The sequence below is a fragment of the Gopherus flavomarginatus genome, chromosome 14 (assembly GCF_025201925.1).
Source record: "Gopherus flavomarginatus isolate rGopFla2 chromosome 14, rGopFla2.mat.asm, whole genome shotgun sequence".
Taxonomy (NCBI): domain Eukaryota; kingdom Metazoa; phylum Chordata; order Testudines; family Testudinidae; genus Gopherus; species Gopherus flavomarginatus.
In genome coordinates this window covers 28,583,950-28,596,052 of record NC_066630.1, presented here as the reverse complement: position 1 = coordinate 28,596,052, position 12,103 = coordinate 28,583,950, and positions in this window count along the sequence as shown.

The following is a 12,103-nucleotide window of genomic DNA, read 5'->3' as shown; positions in this document are numbered from 1 at the left end:
TTCCGCACTCCGGGTCTTCGGCTGCAATTCTGCGGTGGGGAGTCCTTCCGCGCTCCGGGTCTTCGGCGGCAATTCTGCGGCAGGTCCTTCACTTGCTCCGGGACCCGCTGCCAAAGTGCCTCAAAGACTGGGAGCCGCAGAAGGACCCCTCCCCCCTGCCACAGAATTGCCGCCAACAACCAGGAGCGCGGAAGGACCCCTGCCTAGGGCGCCAAAAATGCTGGCACCGCTCCTGGATGTTCTGCATACATTGTGCCAGACATTTTCCTATCTGTCTTAGGAAATGGAGAAGTTTAGCTCATTCTCCCATCATGGTACAGTCAGTAGAATAAATAAAGGGGTTTGGCCATCTGTATATTACCCACAAAATGTTTTTTATTAACATAATTTTTAAGGTGCACTTCAAGTGGTGTGTTGTTGTTTATGGCCTGCCAACCATTCCTCAGCCTATTTCTAAATCTGAATCTAAGCTTAGAAAGGACCTTGCTCTGTTGGTAGCTGATAGTTATCACAAAGATATGTGAAGGAGGCTTGAATTGTCCATTCAACAATATCTTTTATGGTTAATATGCTATTGGGTAGCCAGGTGGATTTGAATTTCAAGCTATTAGCAAGTTTAAATTCTGGATTATAGTAGATTGGCATGGAAGAAAAGTTGGTCAGATCAGACGTAGTAATGGACTTGATTTTCTGAAGAATGCTCCAAGAGGAGATACATATTGTGTTTTTTCTGAAAGGTGCAGAAAACCATTTTAAAAATGGAAGTGCAGAGAGGAAGTCTCCAGGCATGATGGGGCTTGGGAAAAGTTGGTATGACAGAACCATTTTATTAAAAATCGTAATTGAAAAGCCAGGTGATATAAACACAGAACAGGCAATCCCACACCCATGTCCCTCATTTGACCCTGATTTATTAAGTCTCTTGTGGGATACCCATAAGAATTGTACAACTCTATTTATTCTTATGAAAGTTGAAGAAGGAAATTTAAATGGAATTAAGTTAAATGTATACATTGATCTTGCTCCTACATTCATGTTAATAGTGTCTACCTTTCTCAATAAAATATATTGATAGTGAGCAACCGTTTGTCAGTTCTCTAAGTATGGAATCCATGTTTGCAGAGACTATTTTTGTTGAATCAGAGCATATCCTGATGCCTAGGTAATTTATTTCTTCGCATCAATGTAAGGAGAATGGTTGATAGTATTTGAGATGGATTTAGTTTACAAGAAATATCCATCACTTGAGACTTGTTCCAGTTTATCTGAAATCCTGATAGCTCACCAAAGTAGGGTGCTGCAGATAGTAGTGGGGGAATGGAAGAGGAAAGGTTTTGTTTGTTTGTTTTTAACATAAACAGGATATCTTCTGTGTATAGTCTAATCTTCTACTCTTTATCCCAGATGGTAATTCCTTCAATGGATGGTGTCTGTCTGATATATGCTGCTAGTAGTTGCATGGCCATGTTAAATAATAGAAGCAATAGAGGGCGCACCTGACACACTCATCAGTTTAACTGAAAAGTGGAGGAGACAACACCATTTGTCAGAACAGAGGCAGAGGGCAATTTATAAATATCATCACTCTAGATCAGAAATTTAGGTTCAAATCCTAATTTTCTCAGGATTGCTTGTAGATATGGCCATTCCACTTGATCTAAGGCCTTTCCGGCATCTAGTGAAAGGATAACAGCTGGAGCATCAGTTATTTGTGCCTGATGGATTATGTGGAATATCTTCTGAGTGTTGTCCATGGCTAATGTCATACATGAAACCCACCTGGTCTGCCTAGATGATTGATGGAGCAATGTTGTTTAGGTGGGAAGTGAGAATCTTTGTCAGAACTTTATTATCTGTGTTCAACAGAGAGATGGGGCAATAGTCACCATTATGAAGATCGTTCTTGTCTTTTTTCTTTTGTAAATATTTCATTATAGCCTTTCGACAGTATCCCAACTAAGGGATAAATGTCCTATACAATTCTGCTGGAGCACCACAATACCCTGAGTGCCACGCTATGCAAAACAAAACAAAACCCACACATTTTACCCTTAATATCTCAGACTTTAGATACCTGGGAGCCCTTAATTGAGGAGTTTTAGTGTGGGGGGGTTGAGGGGACCAGTAGTCAGGCAGCCATCTTCTCTAAAGGTCACATCGCCTAAGTCCCATTTTCAACAGTGACTTAGGAGCTAAGTCTCACTGACTTTCTGTAATTAGGACTCAGCCATATAAATCACGTAGGCAGTGTGACACTGAGCAGAGGAACACTTAAATGTCTTTAAAAAATCTCGGCCTAAGAGCCTGAGTCAAATGCCCATTGAAGTCAATGGATGCTGAGTCGGGCCCTTACTCACTTCACATACTGGAGACTCAAAGAGTGAAATCCTGGCCTCATTGAAGTCAATGGCAAAACCCCATTAACTTCAGTAGGGTCAGGAATTCACCCAAAGAGCTATGAAATAACATTAACATTCAGTCACTATCACCTTGGGTTCGATTCAAAGCAGTGACCCCGGAGAGAGAGCCTGCATAATCCATTAATACTGCCCAAGTGCTCTGAGCCATTTTATAGATTCAACGGTTGGAAGAGACACAGTGATCATCTAGTCAGACCTCCTGTATAGCACAGGCCATAGAACTTCCCCAAAAATAATTCCTAGACCATATGTCTTAGACTAACAGCCAATCTTGAGTTAAAAATTGTCAGTGTTAAAGAATACACCGTGACTCTTGGTAAACTGTTCCAATGATTAATTACTCTCACTGTTAAAAGTGTATTCCTTATTTCCAGTCTGAATTGGTCTAGCTTCACCTACCAAACGTTGAATCATGGTATACCTTTCTCCATTAGATTGAAGAGGCCATTATTAAATATTTGTTTCCCATGTAGGTACTTATAGACTATAATCAAGTATACCTCTTAATCTTGTATCTTTCCACTGTGTTTGAAGAGACAGATTAATCTATAATTTTGAACTCCCATTATTTTAGTCTAGACAGCGAAAAAAAGCATTGAAAAAAATAGTTGGATTAGTTTTTCAGTCACCCCTCCTTAAAATTCCCTTAATTGGAGGAAATGCTTGATTATTTTAAATGAATATAATTACAAAATTCTCTTTTGTAAATGGAGACATTTGCTATACCACCTTCTAAAAAAGGTCTTTTATGAAAAGTGTAAGGTAAAATTCAGTTCCATTGCCGCTAGTATGTTAAGTGTCTATGATTTACAATGGAAACTCTGAAGTGTGTATATATAATTCCTAAATGATCACCTAATTGAAATATTTAATTAAAGACCAGCTGGAAAGGTAATCTTGGAAAGTAAAGTAAAGTCAAAATAGGCAGTAAGGGAATTGATTATTTAAACCTATATAAACTGGAAATATTCAGCTATTAGCTAAGTCCTCAGGTGACAGAAGATTTTCTACTTTTAAAAAACTTATTTCTGTTTCTGTTTCCAATGGGCTAGTATAGGGATGGGCAAACTTTTTGGCTCGATGGCCACATCTGGATATGGAAATTATATGGCGGGCCATGAATGCTCACAAAATTGGAGGTTGGGGTGCGGGAGCAAGTGAGGGCTGCAGCTGGGAGTATGGGCTCCGAGGTGGGGCCAGAAATGAAGATTTCAGGGTGCAGGAGGGACCTCTGGGCTGGGGCAGGGGGTTGGGGTGCAGGTAGGGGGGATGAGGGCTCCAGCTGGGGGTGCAGGCTCTGGGGTGCAGGAGGGTGTGAGGGGGATCATGGCTGAGGCAGGGGGTTGGGGTGTGTGAGTAGGTCAGGAGTGCAGGCTCTGGGTGGTGCTTACTTCAAGCAGCTCCCAGAAACAACCGCATGCCCCCCCGGCTCCTACATGAAGGTATGGTCAGGTGGCTTTGCATGCTGCCCTGTCCACAGGCACAGCCCCTGCAGCTCCATTGGCCCCATTTGCTGGACAATAGGAGCTGAAGGGGTGGCGCTTGGGGTGGGGGCAGCATGCGAAGTCCCCTGGCTGTCCCTATGCATAAGAGACGAGGAAGGGGAACGTGCCGCTGCTTCTAGGAGCCATGCGGAGCAAGCCCCCAACTCCACTCCCCAGCAGGAGCTCGAGGGCCAGATTAAAATGTCTAAAGGGCCGGATGTGGCTCCCGGGCCATAGTTAGCTCACCCCTGGGCTAGTAGATGGGGTGACTCAGTACCTCATAAGATCAATCTTGCTCCTACTGGCTCATTCAGTCTTGTTCATACTTCCCATTAAAAAGATGGAATCAGACCAGGTCCCAAATCACAAAATGTGGATCACGAGATCAGGCAAGTGTTGTAGTTCTGGCCTGGATCCCAGTGGAGATTCCAAACATATTGCTGAAGTTCAGGGAATTTGGATTCAGAATTTTGGTTTGTTCTGATTTGAAGCATTATAATATTAATGCTTAAAGCTTGTCTCTCATGGCTTTTGAAGAGGAAGAAGGGGGGAACCCCCCAATAAACTACCTGGTGCCAGACAAAGATTAAGATGGAGAATATAACTGATAACTTTTAGGGACACCCATGTAAGCATGCTGAGAAAACCAAGCTAAATACCTTTTCTGGTAAAGTAAGGCATATAGATCATCACAACAGTTAAAGACAATATCTTGAAAGACATGGCTTCTACTCTCAGATGTGAAATGTTGGGCACATGTTTCATGAGAGAGATGCTAGGATCTGGTTCTGAGTTCACATGCATAAATTTGATACACCACATAATTTGAATGGATCTAAGACTGCTGCAGAAAACTTACTCTACGTGATGGCAGTTATCTTAGTAGCTTGTTAATACATAAAATAATCTTGTCCAAATTGTGCTCAGTTACAATAGAGAAAATCTGGAATAAGTCATCTAAAGTGGGTGGAACTACTCCAGATTTACTGTGGTGTAACAGACATATTTTTGTTCAGAATATAGATCTCTGTAAATACATTACAATATACTGTACCACAGTTGTGTTCACTGGAATACTGTGTGTTAATTAAAAGGAACAATATCTAGTTTTATTGCAGAAATTAATCTTAGAAAAAAATTAAACAAGCTCTAGTAGCTGAGTGGTTTCTCCTCAAATGTGTTTCATTCTGCTAGGATATTATGAAGAAAAGTTCAAAATGCCTCATGTATATTGTACAAAGACTAGAGCTCAGGTTCAGAAGTCCAACAACTCATTTTAGAGTACAAACTCAACTTGAATGTATCAAGTGGTTTATATGGATAATAAGGACATCTTTAGTGACACCCTCCCCATATTATCCAAGGTTGAATGAGAACCCCTCATGCATCAGAGTATAATTCAGTTTGAGGGAAGGGACTAGGAAGAAATGTCCCCCTATGAAGGAGTTATTTCATAATTGCTCACTTTGGAGTTTCCTATCCCTGAAGCATATAGTACAGATGTCTATTATAGATAGACCCATGGTCTGGCAATTCCCAAGCCATGTGTCCATGTCTAGATAAAGCAAGTATTTACGGAAATGCATTAGCCATATTTCCTCTGCCTCTGTTATATTCTAGGTTGCAAATTTTATTTATTTGACATTGGAAACAGAATTAATTTTTCTGTAACATAAAAATGATTTAGTTTATACCCTGGAATCCAGACATTTTTTTCCATAAGCGACTTATTTTCCTTTTGTGTTGCATTTCATTGGGAGAAAGCATGTTTAAGACATGAACAAGTTTCATTAGCTGACACTTTATGATGATTGGTGGATTACAAAAAGAGAACCAAGTTTACAGTGATGGTCTATATGGGACAAGTTGAGTAGGAAAACTCATTTAGCTGCTCCTTGTTATGCCCTAAACTAGAGTCAACGTTATATTCAGTGAGCAGGTGTGAAGCTGTTTAGTAAGCCCTGGAAAAGAACTGTGAAAAACACAAAATTGTAAGAATGATGCTGGAAACTATTCAACAATGAAGGCAATCACGCTAGAGCTAAAGCAATGCTATTAAACAATGAACAGTAATAGGTGACTGCTGTAAATTGGCTTATGCTGCCTGCTGCAAGCTAGAGGATTAACTCTGAACCATGTAATTTGCCAAAAAAGCAGATCTACTTGGAGGTGAATGTTTTGCAGTGTGTTATATTGCTTTGTGGAAAGTCAGGAGTCCCATATTTGGACTATAATTCTACCTCCCAGTACTGATGAAGCCTGAATGACTTCAAAACTCTGTACTCCTTCATTAGTACCAATCACAATCTATTTTATTACTTTCTTCTAATTTATTTGTTCTATTTCTTCTCCATAGCTCACTTTTGCAGTGAAAAAACTATGAACCCTGCTTACTTAAATAGGTGAGCATTTTATCTGCATGAAATAATCTACTGAAGTGAATCTATTCCTGCAGATATTTTTACTGTTCACCATTGAGAGTATGTGGTTCATAGTTTGCCTCTTCATTATAAGTCAGTTTTGTCACAGTAAATGCATTGGGCTTTCCTAAAGAGGGCCAGATATTCACAAATGTACATGGTCCAGTCAATAAGGGTATGTCTGCACTTCAGGTGGGAGCATGTCTCCCAGACTCAGGCTAGAAGGGCTTGAGCTAGTGCGCTAAAAATAGCACTAGCTCAAGCTAAAAATGTCCACACTGCTATTTTTAGTGCACTACCTCAATCCCCGCTAGCAGAAACCTGGAAGGCTTGCTCTCAGGTACAGTGTAGCATTGTAGACATACCCTAAAGGGGGACATAGAGCACCACACTTTAGCATAGGTTCTGTTAAGCATGTAATTGTGTGCCTAATATGCATGGCGATTATTGCCACTGTTCATGTAAATTGGGTAACAACATGTACATTGTTAATTGTGGTTGCTTGTTTGTGTAGTTGCCCAACTTGCATTGCAGTCATGATAATTAGGACCTACAACTGCAGGTCTATTTTGAATAGGCAAGTGCATGCCCATAAGATTTTGAAAATCTGTCCCATACTTGCTTTTTAACATTACATTGATGATACTTTACTATAGGCATATGAATTAAGTGTAAAAGAATGTGTCAAACAAAGGACACACTTTGCATTGGAAGTGTTTATGTTGTAAATATGAGTGAGTAAAATGTATCACGAAACTACAGGAATGGATACCATAAAGGCAGACAGGATGCATGTGATACATCTGTTGAGTTTTCCAGTTACAATTATAAATACTTTAATTCTTTTTTTAATCTACAAATGTAAAAAAAAATTACAGTACCATATTGCTATACTTTTTATAGTTCGGAAGATTAACATTAGCCCTTAGTTCCATACTTACCACCTCATTGAAATCAGTGGGGTTGCATGATCATAAATAAAGGCATTAAGTTGAACTAAATCCAGTATATTTAATAAATTGATGGCTCTTTATCTTGTGAAAATAAAGATAAACATACAGGTTTTGGGGGTTCATTCTGCCACTGAATTTTATGCAAACCTCCCGTTGACTTCTATTTGTGGAATCATGTCAGAACTGGAAACTTTGGGTCAACCTGCACTCTGGTGTAAATCTAGAGTGCATCTTTAACTTTACTGGAAAAACTCCAGACTTCTGCCACCATATGGAAAATCAGAATTTGGCTCATTATGTTTTATGCACTTGGGCATCTACAATAAGGGGCGGGAATATTGGGATATTTCCAAGTAGTATATATTTGGAAGCACTGGTTGTGGTGGGGGGCTAATCATTCAATTTCCCATTAATGTCAATGAAAATGATTTAGGATAAAATAGCTCTAAAAGTTTTGAAAATGGATCTTTATATGTATTTCAGATTCTTCAAGAATTCCGAGTATTTTCATATTCTCGCAAATCCTTCAGGGATGTAACATAGAGTACAGCATGTGATGATTTTTCCTGTTACTGGGCCTGATACACCTCTGACCCAAATTCGGATATAACTCGGTAAAGCAGCGCTCTAGGGGGATGGAGCTGCGCACTCCGGTGGATCAAAGCAAGTTCGATATAATGCAGTTTCACCTATAACGCAGTAAGATTTTTTTGGCTCCTGAGGACAGCGTTATATCGGGGTAGAGGTGTACTAGCATAAATCAGGAGTAACTCCACTTACACATGTACAAAGTAATGCCTTTATATTAGAGTAAAATCTTCGAGAGAGCAGAAGAATCAAGCCCACTCTCTTTAATATGAGCTTTTCTTAGAATGAAAAACATATTTTCTTCTTGAATGCACTAGAAATTTTCCTAAAAGAGGTGTTTTGCAAACAAGCTATTGAAGAACTAAAGAAGACATTGATTAGTTTTAAATGGCAGCTACAGTTCAAGTGCATGTAAAGACAAGTGCATTTGCTTTTGAGGTTAAGCCTCTATATTTAATAATTGAAGGAAAAATACTGTAAGAGCCGATGGAAGAAACTTCTGTGGAAAAATATTATACAGTAACTTATAACTACAATTGCCTTAACAGATCATATCATAATTCCACTCAGACGGATTTTTAAAGCAGACTATTCCAATATTACACATGCCTTTTTATTTATTTTTAGGTAAGGTTTAGAAAATATTTGTGTTGATTCAGGAACCTGAACATACAGAGCATATCAAAAGAATTGTAGTTAACTTGGTATCCAGTTAGTGTTCAACTCCTTTGTGTTATCTATTTTGTCCTCCTTTGATTGGAGAAATGCCATCCATCCCCCTACAAGAATTTCATGCATTTTCTTTTGTTTAATATACACAGGGCTACATTTTGCAACTATTACCTTGAATAGCACATTCATGAAAGTCAGCTCACTGAGTAAGTGCTCATCACTTGGTCCTGCTAGTGAAGGCAGGGGGCTGGACTCGATGACCTTTTGAGGTCCCTTCCAGTTCTAGGAGATAGGTATATCTCCAATTATTATGTCAGTGAAAGTAAGGGATGTAGAGTCAAACCATAGTATAGATTTTATTCATAAAGAATCTTGATTCTGTTTGTTTGCATTACAGTAATGCCTGAGTCCCATAGTACTCTTCAAGAGACCCTCTCTACCCAAAGTGCTTATAATCTAAATGGACAAAGTAGAGAAAAGGTGGAATGATGGGGATTTGAGGCCCAGAGAAGTTAATTGTCCAGGGTCATACACAAAGTCAGTGGTAGATCCAGGAGTTGAACCCTAATCTCCTGACTTTCACAAAACTATCCTTCCTCTGCATCTATAATGGAGGTCTAAATCCTGAAGCTGTTACTCAAGCAAAACTCCCATTGGCTTCAATGAGAGTTTAGACTGCAGGATTTGGCCAAAAATGTTTTCAATTTACCCAGCTTAACAGGTAGGTCAATTCAGATGTGTGACAGTTAAAAGGATTTGCCTAATGTAATTCAGTGCAACACTCAAAGGGTCATGTTTTCCAATATCCAAACCTGTGTTTTGTCTGGAAAACATGTATAACCTTATTCATGTGCATTGTATGCACATATGGGTATAGCTGTGATCTTTTAAGCAGTTTCCCATAATGTGTGTGCAAATGCGTCCTCTTCACATAATTGTCTGGGCTTGCATGCATGTTTTGTGTGTACCACTTGTGTATGAATATTTGTATTTTGTTCTCCTAGAAATATAAATACTTAATAATATATAATACTAAATATTAGATTGCTTTCAACTGCATCCTGTCAGGAGTTAGGGCCTGCAGCTGAGCTGGTCTCCAGATAGCTTATCAGTACAGCTGGTCTGCAGCAGGCTGTTTGATTGGCTGCGGGGATCAGCAAGCTGGCTCTTAAGCCAGCAGCAGCAGTAGCTTGCTGGCCCCTCAATGCTCATGCCCACATCTGTGTCTCCTCCTGCTTCTACCTTGCATTCAGCCTTGCTTCTGTCCTTCTCCTGCCTTGATTATCTCCTTGCCTGAAAGCCTGCTTGCTCCAGTTCCTAACCTCCAGTTTCACCCTAGACTCTGACTCTCAACTACTAACTCCAGCTTGAACCTCAACTCTGGTATCCAGTTCTTGCCCTCCAGTTTGACCTATGGCTCCAGTTTCTGACTACTGAAAGCACGGAGGTGATTGTTGTCAGAACCAGACCAAACAGTGTGCCAAGGATGGTATGGCTTTCAGAGGCAGGAACAACATGAAAAGGTGATGAGTGCATAAGTAGGGAGCATGCAGATTTATGCAGAGCCTTGAGGACAAGAAGCCCTAAATTTGGTCCACCGGGGAACGACCATCGAGATTCAAAGAGGAGGTGACATGGTTAGAATAGTGGACATGAAAAATTGTCTTAGAAGTTGTGTTTTGTATGGACCGTGGCAGCAAGGAGGCAGAGTTTACAGTAATAAAGATGGAGATAAGGATCTGGAAGAGAGTTGTAGTTGTAGAGACTGAGAGAAAAAGTTAGTTCTCAGAAATGTGGTGGAGGAAGAAGCAGCAGAATTTTGACTGGTCTTTGTTGCCTAGGGCAAAGGAGAGAGAGAAATCCAATGATGCTGAGTGGACTGCACATCGCTTCTCTGGATGCAGCCTTTAACCATGAAAATGTGGCTGTTTTTGGATTATATAGTATTTACTCTTTCATGGAAATATGGGGGCTGATACAAACTCACTGAAGTCAATGGGAGACTTCCTGTTGGTTTTGGTGGTCTTGGGATTAGGCCCTTTATTCTTCTCTGATCAGATTTCTGATGTTCTCATGAGTAGCAGGATATTTTCCAGCTAAGGTAGGATTCTGTTTAATGCAGGAGGGCACAGTAAGGCATCAGTGGCTGAACTTTTACATACAAAGGTTTCCAAAATTGCATTCCTGTAAAATATGTAGCATAAATACAGGAAGGTGGTGATGTGGTTTGGTATAAATGTTTAATTAGCATTCGTCTGGGTTAACCATGTGATTCCATCATGGCTATGCCACCTGTGAGAAATGCAGCCATCCAAGATTGATGCCAAATACATTTTTATTCCACACCATCTGTTTTCTATAGATAGCAATATGTGCATGCATGCGCACACACCCTTGTAGTGATCTCTAATCTGGAGTTAAGATGATTTGTGATGACCTCAAACTCAACAGCGTTAAAGATGATAAATAGAATATAGTAACTTAAAGGGAAAGTACTAAAATTAACCGTGAACTTTCTGCATAAACTAATCATTCCACTGTCCAATTTTCCAAGATGTCCCTTCTCAGCTTAATGCATGCTGATAAAGATCACTTGTATACATCATCTCCCTCCCACCTCATCCCTCCTCCATCTACAGCTTTTCTCTAAGCTGTCTATTCCCCTTATAATCCAATCTTCTAGTTCTAGTAGTGCTTATTAATAGCTTGACTATAAAGTCTTTGTTTACCCAAAGACCTATTTTTATCACAACTGTTTGGAACAGTTAAACCTCAACAAGTTAAACACTTTACACAAAATAAAGTATTTGCAATAAATTGAAATATTAACCAATCATATATAATGGTTCAGTTATAACAAATGGTTTGCTAGAAATCCTTGGAGTTTCATATAAATTGAAAACTGTATTGACTGACTGGGCTGCACTCGAATTACATTGCATTTGGATCAAAAAGCATAGAAAAAGTTCTCATTATAGTTTCCTGACATTAATTTGAGCATTTTTATATGTGTGTCCTATTAAGTACTTTAAGTGCTTTTTGATAATTGTGCTTTGTAGTTTTTACAGCACTTCAGCCTATTCCCAGTTCAATTTCCTCTTTTATCCGATGTTTGAAATATTGATTTCTGACAGATAAAAGCAAACCTTATAATCTCAGCAACACGCAATAAGTGAGTAAGACGGGGCTAAGGAATGCATTGGGGAATGGTCATATTTGAAACCGTCTTTGTTTTATTACATTTCGTCAACAGAATGTACTTACTGCTTGCTGATATTTATGTAAAAAGCAGGACTCCTGATAGTCCAGTGATATTACCAGTTCCTGGTCTACTTTTGCATTTAGTAAGATAAAAGAAGAAACTCCCTTGGTGGTTGGTGATTGTAGCTGCTTAAACTGCTGTCAGCTAGCTCGAAGTAACTGTGATTTATCTTCTTCAGATTGTGCAGTGTCCGTGATCTTCTAGGGTTTGCATTAAAAACTGACAGAACATCAGAATGCCAGAAACCTCTCATACTGTGGCTGTGGCTGTGGAGGTAGTATTTCCAGTTTGCAGAGCACAGTTC